Source organism: Theropithecus gelada, chromosome 8 (assembly GCF_003255815.1).
Source record: "Theropithecus gelada isolate Dixy chromosome 8, Tgel_1.0, whole genome shotgun sequence".
Lineage (NCBI taxonomy): Eukaryota > Metazoa > Chordata > Mammalia > Primates > Cercopithecidae > Theropithecus > Theropithecus gelada.
In genome coordinates, this window is record NC_037676.1 from 130383430 (window position 1) to 130392485 (window position 9056).

The following is a 9056-nucleotide window of genomic DNA, read 5'->3' on the forward strand; positions in this document are numbered from 1 at the left end:
TATGTCAACTTAGACCATCAGACACCAGAGCCTGTACTTATACCCATAGCGCTATACTAACCAGAATGTTTGTAAAGACACAGAAATAGTTCATAGGAGGCTCCAACAAACCCAAAGCTCACACCACAACAGCTGTCTTGTCAGCTTTACGTAAACAGAATTTCTTTTAATCCATACCATCTTACTTTGTTCAGTATGGGTTTTCCGATAAGGCCATTCTGACCTCCTTCTCTTTCTGGTGAAAACCAAAACATCCTTCAAGACCCAGCTCAAATGGGATAGCTTAACTCCTTATTTCTACAGGGTGGACCCTGGCTGCATTTGGCTCCAGCATATTGTCCCTGGGGCTGCAAGGCTGGCTGCCCTGGAATTGTTGGGAGTGGTTTCTGTTGATTACTCCTATTGGACTGGAAGTTCCTTGAGGTTCTAGAGTTAGACTGAGTGTGAATTCCATCTCTATGACTTACAGCTGTGTCCTTGGACAAATGTCTTAGCTTTCCTGAGCTTTAAGTTTCCTATCTACTTCTCAGAAATGCCATAATGCAGCGTCTTTGCTTAGATTGCACGGTCACTGCTCAGTAGTTTACTATTGTGATTGGCACTTGTGGAGCATCTTTGTGCATTATCTCAGTCTTCAACAGCCCTCTGAGGTAGGGGTTTCACTGCCACCCTCTTTTCACAGATGAGGAAACTGAGGTGAAACCTCTTGCCCATGGTTCCACAGCTCAGATGTGACAAAACTGGGCTGTAACCGTACCTTTTTAAACTCCCTTCCCTCGATGGAATCCCAGTGAAAGCCTCCATGAACTGATTTCCAAGGATGTTTTGTCATGTATCAGTCTTTTTAGATGTGTTTTAATTCAGTTCTTAATTTTCCACTCATTTGTGTCTAGGTGACATTATCCTAGTTTGTAGGAAAATGATGCTGCAACCAGCTTTGTCTCTGTAAACTGTAGTTGTTTACACATTTCTAGCGTCTGGCGATAATGTGTCCCTCCACCTGGCTCTTATGGGTGGCAGATTATTAACACCACAACTGCCCGTTTAGTTAATGAACCAAAAACATGGATCACTCTCATTATTGGCCTTGAAAAGCTCAAGCAAACTCTTAAGTAAAACTAAGGACCCAGCTCATTCTCCAACCCAAAGAATGCCAGGGCCACTCCTGCCATTTACTTTGAATGATTGACTCACCAAGATTTTTGCTGGTTTTCTGTGTTGCTGCACTCATTTTTTTTTTTTTTTTTTGAGGTGGAGCCTCGCTCTGTCTCCCAGGCTAGAGAGCAGTGGAGAGATCTTGGCTCACTGCAACCTCCGCCTTCTGCCTCCCAGGTTCAAGCATTCTCCTGCCTCAACCTCCCGAGTAACTGGGATGACAGACACGTGCCACCACGCCCGGCTAATTTTTGTATTTTTAGTAGAGACAGAGTTTCACCATGTTGTCCAGGGTGGTCTCGAACTCCTGACCTCAAGTGATCTGCCCACCTCGGCCTCCTAAAGTACTGGGATTACGGGTGTAAGCCACCGTGCCCAGCAGCTACTTGGTTTTTTCCCTCAAGACATAACAGTTAAATTCTGCAAACAAAACAAAACAAGTTTGATTTTATTTGCCCGAGAATATTCTGAGTAAGCCGAACAAGATCCATTACTAAATCAAGCAGCCCCCTCAGCAAGGTAAGTGCCCTGTTTGGCAGAATGGTGGAAATCTTCCTGTCTAAGTGTGGATCTGGTGAAAGCGCATGGTCTCAGCCAGGGGCCAACGTTAATTCACGGTCCCAGCTCCCGGTGCAGACTGCCAGTGAGAGACACACTCAGGGCTTCAGCAATGTCCTTGCTGGTTTACCTTCACCTTCAGCAGCACCAGAGGAGTTGGTCTTACCCAAGGTGGAGAAAGATGTTGGTGCAGGGGTTAGGGGATGGAGCTAATATTATTGAAAGGCTACTTTGTGCCAAGCACTGAGCGAGGTTCCCCATTTGCAGGTATTCGGGGATTGTCTACCCACTTACTATTGTCAACTTCTAGTTTCTTTCCATTGTCTGCAGAGAGGATGCTGTGCATGACTCCAGTCCTTTGAAAATTATTGAGGTTATTTTATGGCTCAGTGTCCTGTGACAAATGTTGCACAGGCACCTGAAAAGAATGTGTCCTCTGCAGTTTGGGGATGGAGTGTTCCATAAGTATTAACTGTGAAAAGTCCAGTACTCAGCCTGGTATAGACTCACTGTTCAAGAAAAGCTTGTTCTTTCATTTATTGCCATGATTACCAGATAAACCCACATGCAAGAGGCTATTTTGCTAGTTGTGTGGAAAGAATGTAGTCTTCATTCTGCGGTGAGTTCAGAGGAGGAGAGAAGGAAAAAGTCCGCGTGGGTGAGAAGGCACTGCCAGGCCCTGACCCCAGGAGGCAGGTGCTGTGCCAGCTTGTCCTCCATGTGGCCCAAATAAGAAGAAAAGACCAAGAACTCTAAACATATCGTCAAGGGAAAATAGCTTCAGGTTTGCTGGAGGAAGGGAAATTTACCCTTGGAAACGAGAGAAGCTATACGCGGTAAGACCCCTCCTCTTCAAGCACTCAGTCAAAACTGATCTGATCAGAGACCTACTGTCTTAGTCCATTTTGGCTGCTACAACAGAACACTGTAAGACTAAGTCAACTTCTCTCAGTTCTGGAGGCTTGGAAGTCCAAGATCAAGGTACTGACAGATTCTGTGTTTGGTGAAGGACCATTTCCTCGTTCATAAATAATTGCTTTTTTGCAGTGTCCTCATGTGAAGGAAAGGGCAGGAGAGCTCTCTGAGGTCGCTTTTATAATGGTACTAATCTCAATCATGAGGGGTCCACTGTTATGACCATCATCCCCCAATAATGGTACCAATCCCAATCATGAGGAGGACTCCACTGTCGTGACCATCACCCCCCAAAGGCCCCACCTCCCAATACCATTACCCTGGAGGTTAGAAGTTCAGCATAGGCTGAGCGACCGAGGCCGCGAGCTAGGTGAGATGCCGGTGGCCGTGGGTCCCTACGGACAGTCCCAGCCAAGCTGCTTCAACCGCGTCAAGATGGGCTTCGTGATGGGTTGCGCCGTGGGCATGGCGGCCGGGGCGCTCTTCGGCACCTTTTCCTGTCTCAGGATCGGAATGCGGGGTCGAGAGCTGATGGGCGGCATTGGGAAAACCATGATGCAGAGTGGCGGCACGTTTGGCACATTCATGGCCATTGGGATGGGCATCCGATGCTAACCATGGTTGCCCACTACATCTATCCCTTCCCATCCATCCCAGCCCACGTACTAATAAAAGAAAGTCTTTGAGTAAAAAAAAAAAAAAAAAAAAGAAGTTCAGCATATGAATTTTGGGAGGACACACATGTTCGGTCTATAACTGGGACGCAAAGATTCAACATTGCCGCTGCCCTTCTGGACTTTGCAGACCATGAGGGTGTACAGATGATTAAACACACAGTTATGCAGAGCAGGGTGGGGAGGTCATAATTGGAAAAGTATGTCGAGATTAGAAGAAAATCGTTCTTTCTTTGTTTCTCCCTCTCTCTTTCTCTGTTACACACATTTGCAGACAAACCAGGAGGATTTCCACAGGGAAGCTGAAAGGGGAAAACAACAGGATCCTATCTATAAGCCTATTAGAAACCGTTAGAGAGTGATTTCATGAAGAGTAAGAAACTTGTGAGTTCGCTAGGGCCTCAACCACTAGGATCAGAAATGCTTGGAACATTTTTTTGTACCATAAACCCTTTCGGCAGACTACAGAAGCTATGGACACCTTTTCAGAATAATGCTTTTAAAATGCATATAACAAAATCCTCGGATTTTATTTCAAAAGATTGCAGAGAAAACCAATTATGTTGAATTCAGTTCTATGCGTGGGCCTTCCCTCCACCTCACTCCGTCTATGGGACAGGGACCTGGATGCTTATGGAGTAGTAGGGAGATATTTTTCAGATAAAGAAAAAAGTCTTTCCCCGGGCCAGCAGTTTTCTATATTGATGGAATTCGTTACCTCCAAGGAGGGCCTGACGGGAGGTTTTACTTTCAAATACGTTTGGGTAACTCCACAGAAGACTGTCTTTACCCGCCTTTGGTGAACTTACGGTTTCTGTTTCTTTTCTCAAAAGACTATGTGTCCAGACTTCCAGAGAGCAGACATATTGATGCAGTCGAATTGCCCACCTTTCACATTCCCCTTATTGTTCCATGGATGGAGTATAATAAATTGGCAATTAATGGAAGAGAAAAGGTAAAGCCTGACTTTGATGGGGGGCTGATCATCAGAGAATGTGTTTCTTACGGAGCCATCGGTCTCTTGTTAGGCTTTGGAATCCTCTTTGGGAGTTCACCAAACAGAGAGTGCAGTCCAGGAGGATGGGGGGCTGAGGAGAAGTCAGAGGTTCAGGGAGGACTCGTGTCATATTCTGGGAGGTAGCAGGGTCTGTGGGTCCTGTGAGATCAGACACCAGTTATGAAGGAACTACTGGCAGACACTTTGCTCATTAATGTCACCCTCCATGCTCATTACCACCCTAGGACCTGGGGTCCCCACCATACCACTGAGACAACAGTTGCTGAGCATAGTTAATCCAAGATCATCCAGCGAGCAGCAGTGGAGCTAAGATCTGATTCCACTTAATCTAGGCTCCTAAATATATATATATATGTTTTTTTCTATTGCCACATGCCCAGCGGCCTCCCTGTGTCATGGAGGTCGTGGGTGCAGCTTGTGGAGTCAGGTTGCCGGGTTTCTATTCCAGCTCCTCTATTTAAATAGCTCGGTGATCCCAGGTCAGTTCCTGATCCTCCTCTGTAAAATGGGAATACTTTTTTCACCTTTCCCATAGACTTTCCTGGAGGATTAAAGGGAGAATGTGTCTAAAGCTCTGAGCACACGTGCCTGGCATGTGAGTGCTCCTTAAATGTTAGTTACTGTGATGATTATTAGCCCAGCAGGACAGGGAGGAGTGTTAGGTCCCTGGGGCGCGATCACTCCTCTGTTTAACTCCTCAGATTGTCCCGGCCTGGCAGGCATTCATGAGTTTGTTTTTCCTGTCCCAAGGTTGCCCCGGTGCTCTGCAGTGACCGGCAGGGCTGAGATGATTATACAACCTGCACTCTCGGCCAAGTCCGGCACTGGTCCTGGCTGTTGGCTAAGCCTGTGCTGCTGTGGGTGAGGGAATCACTCCTCTCCAGCTGGCTTTCTCACGCTAGAGAAGCCTGACCTTTATTCAGAATCATCCTCCAGCGCCTGCATCACACAGCACCCTGGCTCACCCGCCCCTCCCCCAACATGTCCTTTACATTCTCATCTGGGGACATAATGGGGCTCCAGTGTCCCCAAGACAGCTGCTTCTCCCTTCTTCTTCATTCTTGATAACTCTCTGTTCTCCAGAGGTGCTGCTTAGACTCTAGAGGGATACATGAAAGGGCGGTAAGGTGACAAAGAAAACAGCTGGGTTCAATCCTGGCTGCATACTCAGTGTGGGACAGAACAACTGCTCTACCTTTAAAGTTATATATCAGGATAATATACAGTATTTCATTTCTATATACATACATTTATAATAAGTAATAAATTTTTGTAAAGTTGTGAGGATGGTAAAAGCTTAGCCCAGTGCCTGGCACCCACAGGTGCCAGCTGGCATCATTAGCAGTCCGGAAAACTCAGGGTATGTCTCCATTCCAGGCTTTGTGGCCTGTGGGTCTCAGTGTCCCCGTTGTCCTGTGGGGTTGCTGAAAGCTGTCCTCATAAGGTTGTGAGGGTGGGAATATGAGAGGAGTTTGAGAAAGCCGAAGCCCACCAGGTCAACAACTGGACTGAGCTCTCCCCTTGTCCCCTGGGCCGTGTGCAAGCTTTGGGCCTGGTGGTGACACCTACCCCTCAATCCCACCGGGCGGACCCAGCTGACCCTCCCAGTGCAGGGGCTGGGAAGCTGCAAAGAACCCTTAAGCTCAGAATTTCCAGCTGTCAGCAAGTCCCCCTGCCGTGTCTCATTTATTTTTCTCTATCTCCTTTTCCATCTCCCCTTCCAGCACCTTCTGAAACTCTCTAGTCTTGTACTACCAACACACCAACCTTTGCTTAATTGTCACATCAGACAGATGGCCCAGGTGTCTCCAGCTCCCTGAAGCTCTTCCCTTCCCCTTCCCTGGGCAGGGGCCTCAGGCCTTCCTCTGACTGATCCAGTCCACCTCCCAGCGTCCATACTATTAGGTTGGTGCAAAAGTAATTGCGATCTGCAATTACTTTTGCAGCAACCTAATAACTTTTGCACAGCCAAGAGATCTTCTGCCATCTACTCAGTCTTCCCTCCGGCTCTCTGGGGCTTTATTTTTTCCGTTCTTTCTGTTTCTTGCTGCCCGCGGTGCCCCCACCTCCTGTGGCTGAAATGCTGCCCTCTCCTATCCTGCCCAGATGCCTCTTCCACCAAGCTTTTTCAGCTGCCACATCTGGAATAATACTTGTATGCAACTTTAAGATCTCTCTTTCTTTTTTGATCTTTTCTTTTCTTTTCTTTTTTTTTCTATTTTGGTTATTTGCTGCCATGTTCCTTAAAGAAAAGAGTCTACCCTCACAATGACTAAGCAGCTTGGATCATGGAAAGAGCTTGGGCTTCTCTCCACACTTCTGTTCTCCCATCAGTAAAATGGGGATAAGCATTGTAAATAACCAGCCCTCTTAAGAGTTTCTGTAAGGCTTGGCCGGGCACAGTGGCTCACGCCTGTAATCCCAGACCTTTAGGAGGCCAAGGCGGGTGGATCACCTGAGGTCAGGAGTTCAAGACCAGCCTGGGCAACATGATGAAACTCCATCTCTACTAAAAATACAAAAATTAGCCAGATATGGTGGCAGGTGCCTGTAGTCCCAGCTACTCCAGGGGCTGAGACAGGAGAATTGCTTGAATCCAGCAGGCGGAGGTTGCAGTGAGCTGAGATCGCGCCATTGAACTCCAGCCTGTGGGACAAGAGCAAGACTTCAACTCAAAAAAGAAGAGTTGTTGTAAGGCTTGAAGGAGGCCTTTGGCATGAATATCACCTGCCTCAGGGCTCTGCACATTTTTTTCTTTTTTTTCTTTTTTTTTTTTTTTGAGACGGAGTCTTGCTCTGTCACCCAGGCTGGAGTGCAGTGGCCAGATCTCAGCTCACTGCAAGCTCCTCCTCTCGGGTTCACGCCATTCTCCTGCCTCAGCCTCCCGAGTAGCTGGGACTACAGGCACCCGCCACTTCGCCCGGCTAGTTTTTTGAGACAGAGTCTAGCCCTGTCACCCAGGCTGGAGTGCCACGGCGTCGTCTCGGCTCACTGCAACCTCTGCCTCCCAGGTTCAAGCGATTCTCCTGCCTCAGCCTCCTAAGTAACTGGGATTACAGTCGCGCACCACCATGCCCAGTTAATTTTTGTATTTTTAGTAGGGACGGGATTTCACCATGTTGGCCAAGGTGGTCTCAAACTTCTGACCTCAGGTGATCTGCCCGCCTTGGCCTCCCAAAGTGCTGGGATTACAGGTGTGAGCCACTGCGCCCTGCCAGCTCTGCACATTTTGAGGAACCAATGAATAGATGATTGAATGATTGAATGGATAAAGGCCTTTACTATTCTACTTGAAGTTGTCAAAATGGATAGGTTTTTGCTATAGCCCTCACCACCCCTCCTAATGCCACATCAGCAGCATGGCATATGCACCTGCAAACCCAGACTCTGCATCAGGTTGCCAGGTCACCTAAATGACAGCTGTGAATTCTTCTAGAACGGGGTCAGCAAACTATGATCCACAAGTTAAATGCAGTCTACTGCCTGTTTTTGTACAGTTTGCACACTAACCATCCTTAGATGGTTGCTACATTTTAAAATGGTTTTTACATAGAAAAGGTTACATTTTTCAATGTAAATGTAAATTAAATGCAAATAGAAACATTTACATTTTTACATGTTTAAATTTAAAAATCACAGGAAGTATAATTTTATAGCATGAAAATTATAGGAAAATCTAACATTAGCATTTATAAATAAAGTTTTATTGGCACACAACTATGCTCATTCATTTATGTATTATCTACACAAGCTATAGTTGTTGTGTGCAGAGCTTTCACTCAATGATGGCACAGTTGAGTAGTTTCAACAGAGATAGGATGGCCCACAAAACCAAAATATTTACTACTTGGCCCTTTACAAAAACATTTTGTGCTGATCCTTGGTCTATGAAACAGGAGCAATGACGAATACCTGCCCATTGTGTGTGGGTAAAATGTTAACATGCTTGATATCTAGTGGGCACTCAAGAAAGGTTTTTTCTTCTACTCTGTGTTCCTCCTTGTCTTCATTCCCTTTCACAGAGCGCTCTTTTATTTCGGGGTCCAAGCCATGTAAAACCATAAGAAAAAGGATAGCAGGGAGACTCTGAACCACTGCCATGCCCATACCCAGCCTCAAAACAGCAGAGCTGTATTTGTCAGTTCCACCTTCCTGCTCCAGAGCCTCCCCCAGACCTCTCAGTCTATGGGACTGTTGGTGGACAGGCAGAGTTTAAATCCATTGCGTCTTTTGCATCTCTTGGTTCCAGACGTGGATGGGGCCAGCCCTGCATGGCCTGCCCCGGAGAGCGCTTTTATTAGTTTTATCTGTGGCTGGACAGCTTCCACTGCATTTTTTCTTGCTTTGGGCATTAAAACTTGTGTTGCTGTTGCGTAAAAGATTGCAGCTGCAGTTTGGCTTGGCTGAAAATGAGATGCAGCCTCTGGGCTGAAATTGAGGGTCCTGATTCTGCTTTGAGAGATGGTATGGCACCCTGAAAAGAACCGAGATTTGGAATCTGGGCTGGAATCCCAGCTGTGCCCCTCACAAGTTCTAGGATTCGTACCTTTTTCTTTTTCTGAAAAGTGGAGGTGATGCTTTTTCCTGGGGTGGGGGGGGGGTGTTGGCAGGGTTCTCCACCATGTAAGCTTGAGGGAGCAGGGTTTTGTCTTTTTCTGTACTGAAGCCCAGCTTCTAGAACAGTGCCTGGCCTGGAGTGAGCACTCAGCAAATACCTGCCTTAGAAAGGAGATTAA

The 9056-nt window shown here is 46.8% G+C and overlaps 1 pseudogene across 1 annotated transcript; it reads left to right on the forward strand.

Annotated features, from left to right (window-relative positions):
- The first annotated feature begins 366 nt into the window (after nucleotides 1-366).
- LOC112629988 lies at nucleotides 367-3339 on the forward strand (annotated as a pseudogene). The gene is made up of 2 exons (XR_003120788.1): nucleotides 367-372; nucleotides 2968-3339. The product of XR_003120788.1 is annotated as a reactive oxygen species modulator 1 pseudogene (transcript).
- Nucleotides 3340-9056: the final 5717 nt, after the last annotated feature.